At 38.5% G+C, this 11,615-nt stretch overlaps 1 long non-coding RNA gene across 1 annotated transcript; it reads left to right on the top strand.

Moving 5' to 3' along the window:
* The first annotated feature begins 1,995 nt into the window (after positions 1-1,995).
* LOC144641933 (uncharacterized) lies at positions 1,996-6,229 on the top strand. Its single transcript, XR_013568660.1, has 3 exons — positions 1,996-2,109; positions 4,893-4,968; positions 5,972-6,229. It is a non-coding gene; the product is annotated as an uncharacterized LOC144641933 (long non-coding RNA).
* Positions 6,230-11,615: the final 5,386 nt, after the last annotated feature.

Here is an 11,615-nt window from a genome sequence, read left to right on the forward strand (position 1 = left end):
TGTTGTTTCAGGAACTTTTTTTCAGTTATGGTCACGTACTGCATGTTCCTCTCGACCTCCACTTGCAAGATAGGTTTTTTATAACGACAATTAAATATTCATAAATATTCTGCCCAACAAAGTTCTGTTCGCGTCAAAAGAAAAGAAAAGCTAGTCTCCTGTGTATTTCTGCTAATTAAATCCACTCATAGTGGATCATTAGCATATGGTATGGCCTTATTCGAAACATCCCTTTAGGTGACTTTTGATCTTTTGTTATGGCTACACAGTGGGTCATAATGGTCTTTCTTTGTGCTTTAATTAGCTGCAGAAGGAATGCTCTTTATTGAATTTAGTGGTCCTGCATTGGAACAAACCAAACAAACTTCTCATAGCGCTGCGCATCTGGGGACTGAAATATAAATTAATTCCGACATCTGAACCCAAATGAGTGAAGGATTACCAATGTCTTGAAAAGCAAATACAGTGGAACCTTCATTGCCAGAAAATCAAAAAGATCACCACTGACGTAAAACAAAGAACGAACAAAACAACAAAGAGCGTCAAAAACAATATAGAGCAAGAAAACAAAACAAAGAAAAATATCACAGATTCTTACACCGAGGTAAACCCGAAAATTGCAATGACATCACGTCAACACGATAATAAGCGTGTGTTTGAGGGTTTTTCTCCGTCTTATCTGTAATTAGCTTGGGAAAACAAGGCTTAACTACGTGTATTAAATTCTTAGTGACCGCTTAATAGAGGTAACAACAATACACAAATCCCCATTGGGATGGCTGAAAGGTAGCCGCGGAAGCATAATAGGGCGGTCGCTTATTATGTATTGAGGGTTTTATTTCAATACAGTATTAAACTGACAATACCGTCAGTGGCCATCCATTAGGTTGGTACGAAGGTAAATCGCTAGATATGCTGATTGGGAGAAAAAGCCTTTCGGTGTTAATTGAGTAACTCAAAATCCTTTGTTCTTAAACTTTGCAAAACAACAAAAAAAATTAGGAGTTTTCGAACTGTACTAAGGTCGCTGTCATTTTAAAATAAGTTAAGGAGAGTTTGCTTTTCCTTTTCGGCAGGCGCTTTTTTTTTTCAAGCAGAATATTAAGCTAAAACACCATTTTAGCTTTCAGTGTTTGTTTGCATACCTTGTGACGGCATTACTTTCAAATTCAGAAACTTTACAATAGTTTTTAGATAGATAAAGGAAAAATTCTCTAGAGAACATCACATGATCCGAAATGGGGTTTACCTCGGTGTAAGAACCTGTAAAAACTAACCGCTGACGTAAAACAAAGAACGAACAAAACAACAAAGAGCGTCAAAAACAATATAGAGCAGGAAAACAAAACAAGAAAAATATCACAGATTCTTACACCGAGGTAAACCCGAAAATTGCAATGAAATCACGTCAAGACGATAATAAGCGTCTGTTTGAGGGGTTTTCTCCGTCTTATCTGTCATAGCTTGGGAAAACAAGGCTTAACTACGTGTATTAAATTTTTAGTGACCGCTTAATAGAGGTAACAACAATAAACAAATCCCCATTGGGACGGCTGAAAGGTAGCCGCGGAAGCATAATAGGGCGGTCGCTTATTATGTATTGATGGTTTATTTCAATACAGTATTAACTGACAATACCGTCAGTGGCCATTCAATAGGTTGGTACGAAGGTAAATCGCTTGAAATGCTGATTGGGAAAAAAGCCTTTCGGTGTTAATTGAGTAACTCAAAATCCTTTGTTCTTAAACTTTGCAAAACAACAAAAAAAATTAGGAGTTTTCGAACTGTACTAAGGTCGCTGTCATTTTAAAATAAGTTAAGGAGAGTTTGCTTTTCCCTTTCGGCAGGCGCTTTTTTTTCAAGCAGAATATTAAGCTAAAACACCATTTTAGCTTTCAGTGTTTGTTTGCATACCTTGTGACGGCATTACTTTCAAATTCAGAAACTTTACAATAGTTTTTAGATAGATAAAGGAAAAATTCTCTAGAGAACATCACATGATCCGAAATGGATAACTTATAAACGAAGCTGAAAGCTCTTTTATCAAACAGACGCTCTCATTTTCAAACAAGCAAGTCGACAAGTTGAGGTGCTCTGATTTCCTGAAAGGTTAGTCCATGCACAGTTAAGCCCTTACTCCCCTTACTGGCCACGCTAGCTACATGTTAGCTTGAGGCAGACCTCGCGGTGACATTTCTCGCGAGTTGCGCAAACGGAATGCAAAATGCTGCTTTGGACTATTATCGCTTATTTGTGTTACGCAAACCAAAGGAATTTAAAAGGCGCCGCATATAATGAAGTCTGATTTCAGTAGTCGAGGTTACAAAAATGCGTAGGCTTGTGGCGCAACTGATAGAATAACTGATTTAAGACTTGTGTATCAGAGCAATAATTGGAATATTTAACATCCCCGGGACCGAATCAACTGCAGCGAAGAACGGGCACAATAGAAAAGGAGCGCTAGCCTGCGAACAGGCTCCCGAAAGGGGTATCCGCGAGTGAAGCGAGCGGCGAACGCGAGCGAATCGAAGCGAGTGGAAGAGCGGGAGGCCCCGCTCGCGGAAACCCCGTTCGCAGGCCAAGGAGCGCAAGTTTTCAAATCTTAACTCCTACATTTTATCGAGAATCGAATAAAAAGCTCCATGTTCTTTTCTGGTATTTAACCAGTGATATAACATTCTTTTACCGAGTCACATAACATTTTAATTATGGAGAAAGCACGTCTTTTGTGCATCAGGGAAAGGACCCACTGACGTCGGGAAATTTTGGGGAAAATTTTCTCAGTGTATATGCAGCATGCTGCTGTCCAAACAGCGCATGTTGCATGTTACGTAGCTTTAAATGAAATTTTAAGGCTGGCCATTTTACTTTTTGAAATGTCAACTACTGGATTTCTAAGTGCTTAGAAAAGATGCAATTAACATCCCCATTTTGTATTCATTGAGAATATTTTGTATTCATTGAGAATATATGTATAACACGATTGCTCATTTAGACTGACTAATTCACTGCTAATTTGAAGAACATGCACACCGGAGTGCCAGTCTCTTCAGAAAAGAGCAGTTTTGCGAATTCATGGATGACGTTTTCAAGTATTAAATCTGGGCAACATTGCCCAGCCAAATCGGAACATGATGGAAAGCCTTCACCATTTAAATAACGTCCTTTTATAACAATTGACGTTCCTCGATGAGCCGAGTTAACCATGCGTGATAAAAGTTCATAAGATACCGTAATTTGCTCCATGCTGGTAATGGTATTGTCATTCATTCGATTTGACCTGCAAACGCGCGCAGAAGGTCCAAGCAAGAAATCTGATAATCTGTATAAGATTTGAACAAAATAAAGCCCATTTCCAGCTTCTTCTATATCTTCGAGGAAAAATAATTAGCTGGATGTTCTTATTGAAATACAAATGTTTTGACTTAACTTTTTTGTTCAAAACTTTGCTCTGATTGTATCAAAATGGTTGCATTGGGAGTTGTCGAATTGTTCTACCGCCATTGTTGTTCTTCGGCAAATCGTTTGTATTATAAGATTAACACGACTTTTGTCACTTTCCATTATTCAGAAAGAAGAGCGAAATCAATTGATTGAAAAAATGTCCGTACGAGTTGAACGGTTTTACGATTCATTTATCCCTTTGTATATGAAAAGAGAAGCAATTCAGTCTTTTACACAGAAAAGATAGATGTCACCGAAAATCGCTTACCGGTAAATTGCGACGATAAAGCAAAACTAGAAGGATGATAACACCAAGATTCACTACTGGTACAACCTTGCTGTACAACAAGGACATTTCACAATATTTGTCACTAGCGGAATTGTTTCTAGGCAACTAATCATCGGACATTATCAACGATTGTTACCGCAAAAACTTGTTTGTGTACTAAAGCTAATTGGTTCTTGACCTTCCTGACAAAAAATTGGTCAAGCTAGGTTTCCTTCCTGGAATTACTTACTGTCTACCTTTAAGTTGTTTGGGTCAATTGTACTTGGCGATATTTTTCAAACAATACCAGTTGATATCAGTGATCAGCAATTTTCCTCGAAGCCTTGACCTTTACGTTCCCGGATTAGTACTAGTACTCAAGTAGTCTTTTGAATTCGGTTTGAACAGTAATGTTCAAACCTGGAAAACAACTAAACAATAAGGATATGGAAGTAGGTTGAGCTAGAATTAATGGGTAACACTCTTCTGCTTCAAGTTAGATTGTAGAGTTGTTGTTTGAGCATTGAGAACGATAATCTTTATTTTAAGTTTTAACTGTAAATTCTTGCTACTTATCACGCTTGATTTTATAAAGGAAAGTAGATGTTTGCGATTTTTCCATTGCTGACCCTGTTTTGTTTTGACCAGATGTCGTACGGACGATATGGTAGTGGCATTTTAGAGAAAAAAAAAAACGATATTGACCGGTTGTACACAACTCTGAACTCGAAGGGTTTTTCTTTTAATATGCTTATGTCTTGAACATTCTCCATGTTAACTATCATTTTTTTAAAACTGCGTCACGGAAAAAGTATTTAATACATCCGGCTCAAATTTGTAGCGAAAGTTAATCGTACCATGTACTTTCCATATTCAGAATTGATGATTTTTATCAGTAATGCTAATGAGGCATATGTTGTAAACAAAGAATCACAAATTATTGACTATGAACTACGGCAAAACCTCCATGCACACACAAATTGCAGGTCCTGCAAAAATTGTTCTGTTTCGTTTGCATTTAATTCGTAATATAAATTTGAACTACAGTTTCCGCTAGCCTGCACCGCCAGGGTTTGTTTGTTTTGCTGTTTGGTCGTTTACCAGGTTTCATTTAGCCCAATCATGACCGCTCACGCTTCTACACGGTAACTTTCTTAAAATATGTTTCTTTATTTTACAGGAAACGTTTCTGACATGGGACGTGTAGCAGTCATTTTTCTTGTGATGTGCCTCGTTGCTGCTTTCCTGCATGAAAGGTTTGTATCACGTTTGCATGTGTCAAAGAGGGACTTTGGAGCCAGTGAGGGGACGATACCGATAAGCTTATAGATAGTAGCAGAGATATCTGACAATAAGTCAAATAAGTCAAAGATTCAACCTGTCAGCTGAGAAATGACGCGTTTTTAAACCTTAGCCCTACAAAATTTACTGATAAATGGAAAATGGGCTAAAGTTTAACCGATAGGCGAGAAAACGCCGAATATTTTACTAATTATGTAATGTTTAATAAATGAGCAGCAGTGTTTTATCAAGTTTAAAACACGAGTCAAAGCCGAGTGTTTTAGACTTGATGAAACACGAACTGCGAATTTATTGAACGGCTTAAAAATCTTCTGGTGTAGATCAACTCATTCTTGCACTAATATTTAGATTTGGGGTTAATTTGGCGTAGAAAATTGGACGTAAAGTTTAGCCGTGTCTTTATCAGATATAAAGACACTCATTAAACATTAATTTCTTTTGTATTTTCTTTATGAATTATTAATGAGTTTTTAATTAGATTTTAGCACTCCCATGCAGAACCTCCTGTTGAGCCCCCCAGCCAAATTTCTTTTCAAGTAAATGGGGGGGGGGGGGGGGGGGATTACAAAAACCGAATACGGTATATATGTAAATCGTAAAGCTGCAACACAAAGTCAGTTGCGTTCCTCTTTTTCCAATCTACTTTTAAAAGAGAGAGCTGTTTAATAGAGCGACTGAACCATTAGAAATTACTGTGTGTGTGTGGGGGGGGGGGGGGGGGGGGGGAGTGACAATCCAAATGAAAAAATCTTTGCGACGGAAAAATGTCCCGAAAAATACTATGAGCAGTTGACAAAAACGAGTCAGAGTCAAATGCTGTCAAATGTCAAATCCTACCTGCGTAAAAGGTGTATTGTAGGTTCATGTATGTGTCTATAACTTAATACAAAATGTAGTTACATTTTAATATCTTAATACAAAAATTCTGCTGGTATTTTTTTTTTCAATTTAGTGAAGCTTGGGCTCGCCGGGAAGCCGCCAGTATCACCAATACCGACAGAACGACCTAAACCACCAGAATGACCAGGCCGTTGCTGATGAAATGAAAACTGAGCGGGAAAATGACCTGGGAACTAAACTCGAGAATCGGGAACATGATAATTACTATGATTAGCGTTTGCTGTTTGAGTAGTTAAAGCCTCACATGTAGTCGCATACAACTTTCTTGTCTATTTTTAATTTGTATTCATATCGACGAAGAGTACTTGGCCTGTGAATTTATTATTTGTCAATAAATATTGCAGACTTACCTGTGAGTAATAAGTTATTTGCGGTGTACCTGTGAGCCTGAACTAATCCCTCCGTATAGACTTGGTTCGTCCATTCGGCAAAGATGGACGGTTACTGTAGGTGCGTGAAGTAAGTAAGATAAATAAACTTAAGTTACTGATAATGTCAATACCGTGACGAACGCTCAAGTCATGAAAAGGTGAATAATCCGAATGTGAATGTAAATGTGATTTAAACTCTTTTTCTCTCTTTTACAAAGTTATACGTACTTAAACATAGACCTTCTAATGTTGGTTCATCTTTCTTTTTGCTTTTGAAGTTTATAAATGCTCTCAAAGCTTTAACTTTAAATTAAGGCCGTTGCGGTTGGTATTACATTTAGCGTTGTTATTACATTTAGCGGTGATACATACGCCATCCTGCTGGAAGGGCATCAATTACACAAAAAAAGTTTAAATACGTCTAACGGAGAGATATTTACTGTAATTCCCTTAATTATATCTTACGTTTTGTAATAAGCTCGTTATCTTCAGAGACTCTTCAGAGGCAAGGTCTGTATATATAATTAAGTCCCACAAAAGCCTTTTATCGGTAATTGTGTTGAACTCACCCAACCAAATTGGCATACTCTCATTTATAAATGTGATAAAGTTGTCATCCTCCGCAAGGCTGGTGTTAAATTTCCAAAAAGAAGCGCCGTGTTTTTGCTTACTTATCCTTCAGTTATATTCAGTATTAAAATCGAGCACAATTGCCGAATGATCAGAATTTATCGCGGAGATAATACAAGTTCTTTCAATGTCTTCTTCTTTGAATAAGCGGACGATTTTTGCTTCCAGGTAGATCGTTGAGTTTCAGGGTTTCTTATTCTCCATATGTCTGCTGAATCGAAATCTAAGCATATAAATCGCAGTATTTTTGGTGGATTCTTTTTTAGACGGGTTGCCAGCAGAGCAGTCAAGATCGGAGTGGAGAGCAACATTGAAGTCACGTCCGGGAGAGCGCTCACCTCCCATCAATGTAGCCTGAATTTCAGACATCCCTCTGCTGTGCTCGCCTGCTTGCCAGAAGGGAGTCCCTTCTGGCAAGCAGGCGAGCACAGAGGGATGTCTGAAATTCAGGCTACCATCAATGTGGCCCGGGTTCGATTTACGGACTCGGCGTCATATGTGGGTCGAGCGTGTTGTTGGATCTCGTCCTTGCTACAAGGGTTTTTCTCCGGGTTCTCCGGTTTTCCTTCTTCCACAAAAACCAACACTTCCAAAAGCCAATTCGATCGGTAATACACGGCCCCACAAGCTTATAGCTTTAATCCCACCGTGTTTAAATAAAGGTATTTTTTAAATTTATTTATAAAAATTTTGAGCTCTTTATCAGCGACAAGATTTTCAATGGTAACATTTCCAAAAAATCACATTGCTCTTGCACCTTGTTAGGTGCATAAATATTTACAAGCAGGAAGGCTGAGCTTTGTACTTAAGCTTCTCTTGTTAAGTAGCGCCCTTCATTATCCGCATTGACAGAATTTAATTTGAAATCTAAAAATCACTCCTTACTATGGCCATTACTCCACAGCTTCGATAAATTAGTAGCACGTAAAAAAAGAGCTTACCTTGTCATTGCGTTTTCCAGATGTCTTCAACTTCCACCGTGCTATATGTTTCTTGTAGAAATACAAAGTCATATTTGCGTTCATTTAACCACATAAAAAGAGCCTTTCTTTTCTTTGGAGACCAAATCCCTCGAACATTCAGTGAAAAGCAGTTTAAAGTCACCATATTCTTTCTCGAATGAGAACAATGGTTAAAACACTTACATTGAGATGGGATTGGAAGACTGCGCGAAAATGCGAAAGAAGGTGAAAAAGTGAAAAGAAAATGAATTTATTATCTGCCTTTGGTCCCCTTTTTGCGAGTTTCTGACACATTTAACACAAGACAAAAAAAATTACACACTAACACTGAATATAACAAGCTTTAAGTAAGTGGCAGCAGATATTTGGTATCTTCAGTGCTGCCTTGGAGCTATTAGAGATGTTTCGCATAATCATCTTCTATTAGTGGATTAAGTAGAATTACCCAGGATACCAGTTTTGATTACAAAGGAACAAGCACTAGCCTTTGTTTTCATTAGAGTGAATTCGTGTAACCCGTTTTTTAAATGCTAATGAGCCGCAAAATATTCCAATGTTTGAGTACAATAAAACAATACACGAATGGTCAGAAAACCTCAAAGAAATCAGTTTAACTGTTTTACAGAAAATAACCAAGAAGTGCTTTTTCCTTCTTTGAACAATTTCAACATGTTCAACTCCCTTTGCTATAAACCTATAGCGAAATAAAACGGACGTTGGTTCAAAACACACAGAATTTAATATTTTCTCGTTGTTGTTTTTCAGAAGACGGCAAACAAATTTGCCAAGAAAACGTGCACAGCTATTTTCCTGCTCATTAACCTTTTGTTTGCGAAACAAAAGCTGTTTGCCATCGTGGTTTGTTATTAGAGCTCCCCAAAATGAATTGCGCACGCAGAATTGTATTACAGTCAAGTTTAATTTTTGTTTCCCTTAACGCGATTTTGAATATAAAATGTTTATCTTAAATCGCAAAACTAATCAAGGCATGACGAATATTGATTCCTGTTATCTGTTTCGGTTTTTACATGTTGATAAAAGCTTGACGATTTGTCCGTAATTTTCAGTTTTCCTGTACAGCTCATTAGAATATTACACAGAATATTAGCATATGAAAAACGGGTTATACGAATTCACTCTATTTAAGACGATCATTTTCTTGTCAATTAAAAAGAAAGCGTTCTATTTTGCGCTGAAATGCGACGGGCAAAAAGAAAAACAACAACAACTAACGGCTGGGCCGTGACTTGCGGACTTTGATAAAAGTTTCTTGCGAACCGTGATTGTGAAGGCGCTCATCCTATAGTCCCTAAAACATTCTCCTTATAATTTTTTTATAAACCGTTTTCGTGTTACCTCATTCAAAATTATCTTTACCTCCGAATTTTTGTCATATTCGCACTGGAATCACAGTTACAGTTTAGCAAAAAATACTTTCAAAACATCTTATGCTTTTTTTTAATTTACTCAATTTTACCTTAGCGGGGACACGGTATAAATAGTGTCTGAATAGCACAACGTGCCTCTGCTGCGCAATAATTGTACAACGACTGGCCGAAACCACCCGGGATTGCGCCATAAGTTTTCAACTGCCAGAAAGGTTTTTTTTTTTTTAAAAAGCGGCAATTAAATATTCTGCAGAACAATGTTCTGTTCACGTCCTTTACACAAAGGAAGGCTATAGTCTCCTGGGTATCTCTGCTAAATCCACTGGGCCTGTCACAGGGAGCCCAGGTTCACGCTCAAAATGGCGGCGTCAAAATTATAAGGATTTGTATGAAACTTTAGAGGAAAAAATTTTATCGTACGAAAATATAATAAACCGCTAGTAAAGCTCACATTTCACATCATATGTTGTCTATGTGACGTTTCTTGACTGTTCTAAAGCATTTAAACCCTATTTAACCGATATTTTTAATTTTAGTTTACTATTACCTAAATATAAGAGTAAACTAAAATTAAAAATATCGGTTAAATAGGGTTTAAATGCTTTAGAACAGTCAAGAAACGTCACATAGACAACATATGATGTGAAATGTGAGCTTTACTAGCGGTTTATTATATTTTCGTACGATAAAATTTTTTCCTCCAAAGTTTCATACAAATCCTTATAATTTTGACGCCGCCATTTTGACCGAGTTGTCAGAGCGTGAGCCTGGGCTCCCTGTGGGGTTTTCTGAAAAAATGCCGTTTTTCCTTCTTCCTCGCCTTTTTCATCCTAGGCCACTGGATCTTTCTTTTATAGCTGACCTCGTCTGGGAAGTACGCGAAGACTTTAACCATGTGTGTCTGCCGCTTCTGCCAACTCTCTTACGCTCCTTAAAATAACCTCTCCGTTCTTGGAACCTTAGAAAACGGGTGATGATCGGTCGTGATTGGCCATGCATTTTTTCCCTAGCCTATGGACTCTTTGGAATTCGATTTTGCTATACTGGGATCAGGAATGTTTAGCTCGTCCCTGAAGAATTTACACAACACCTCTGCAGTGTCTTCGTGGCCCTGCGTCGCTTCAGGGATTCCAAAGAAGCGTATATTTCTCTTCTGCTATAGACCTCCTGGTAAAGAAGCTTGTCTTCCAGCTCCTTGATTCTGCGTGCATTTTCGACGTCTTTCTCTTTTAAACCTTCTATCAGCCGGGAGTTCGCAAACCCTATCCTCTTTTCAATCTCTTCAACATTATTCTTGATCACTTTGGTTTTCTCGTTCACATGGTTTAATTCGGTACAGTTCTTGCTCACCACTGCTTCAATATTTTCCAGGCGTTCAAATAAACCTAGCTTCCCTAACTTCGTTTCGACGCTGTCGAGCCTGCTTAGAATATCTTCTAGTTGGGTTGTTATTTTCTCCATGTTTATTACCGTGGCGGACTCGCTGATAGAGTCAGACATTGGGCAGTTCATGCAAAGTTTTTTTTCCTTCTGGTGAGGAAATATCACTGTCCGAGCTTACACTTACTCTGGTTTTTCCTTTAGCAGCTAAAGCTATACTACCGGCCATTAAAATAAACTTTAATTAACTCAAACTTTTGCGGGAGCGGTTTGATACACGTCCTCACACCATGGTCGCCACAATCCCCCAAAACTTTGAAACCTGCCCCTTACCTGGTGTTCTTTAAAAGTCTTGTTGGCGCTTGATTTGGGTAATATTTGTTTTACAATGTTAAAACATGGTCACGTACTGCCTGTTCCCCAACTGTTCCTGTTCCTCTCGACCTTGTGCGTGTTTTTCTTTAGAAAGTGATTATGTTCTCGTCCTCAGATCCCTGACCTGTTTACCGGCCAAAGGTCAGCCTCCGGCCTCCGGCCGTGCCTCGGGCAACCCGAGCAACCTCGTCCTAAAGGGCGGGATAAGATCGGATGGCAAAGCATTTCGCCAGGGAAGGGAGGGGGGGGGGGGGGGAATCTCATATCTCAGTCGGATATTTTTCCTAAATCCCATTTTCCATTCTATTGTTTTCCCGATTTTCCAAATCCCAGCCCCAGTCCTATTGTTTATTTGTTTGTGATTCTTAGTCCCAGTGACCCAAATCCCAGTTCTCATTTTACCCCTTCAGGCCCTTCTAACCGACGTTCATTACCTTACCTAGACATCAGTGGTCTCAAAATTGGCAACGTTGCTATTTTCATCGTGATTATTCTATTTCAATTCTGACATACATTTTGCATCATGATAAGGTTGCATGACGAAGTTGGTTCCTGAAAGTGACCTTAGCTTCTGGGGATTCTGGGAAAAGGGTAC

This window comes from Oculina patagonica, chromosome 2, assembly GCF_052425735.1.
Source record: "Oculina patagonica isolate OP01 chromosome 2, crgOcupat, whole genome shotgun sequence".
NCBI classification, from domain to species: domain Eukaryota; kingdom Metazoa; phylum Cnidaria; class Anthozoa; order Scleractinia; family Oculinidae; genus Oculina; species Oculina patagonica.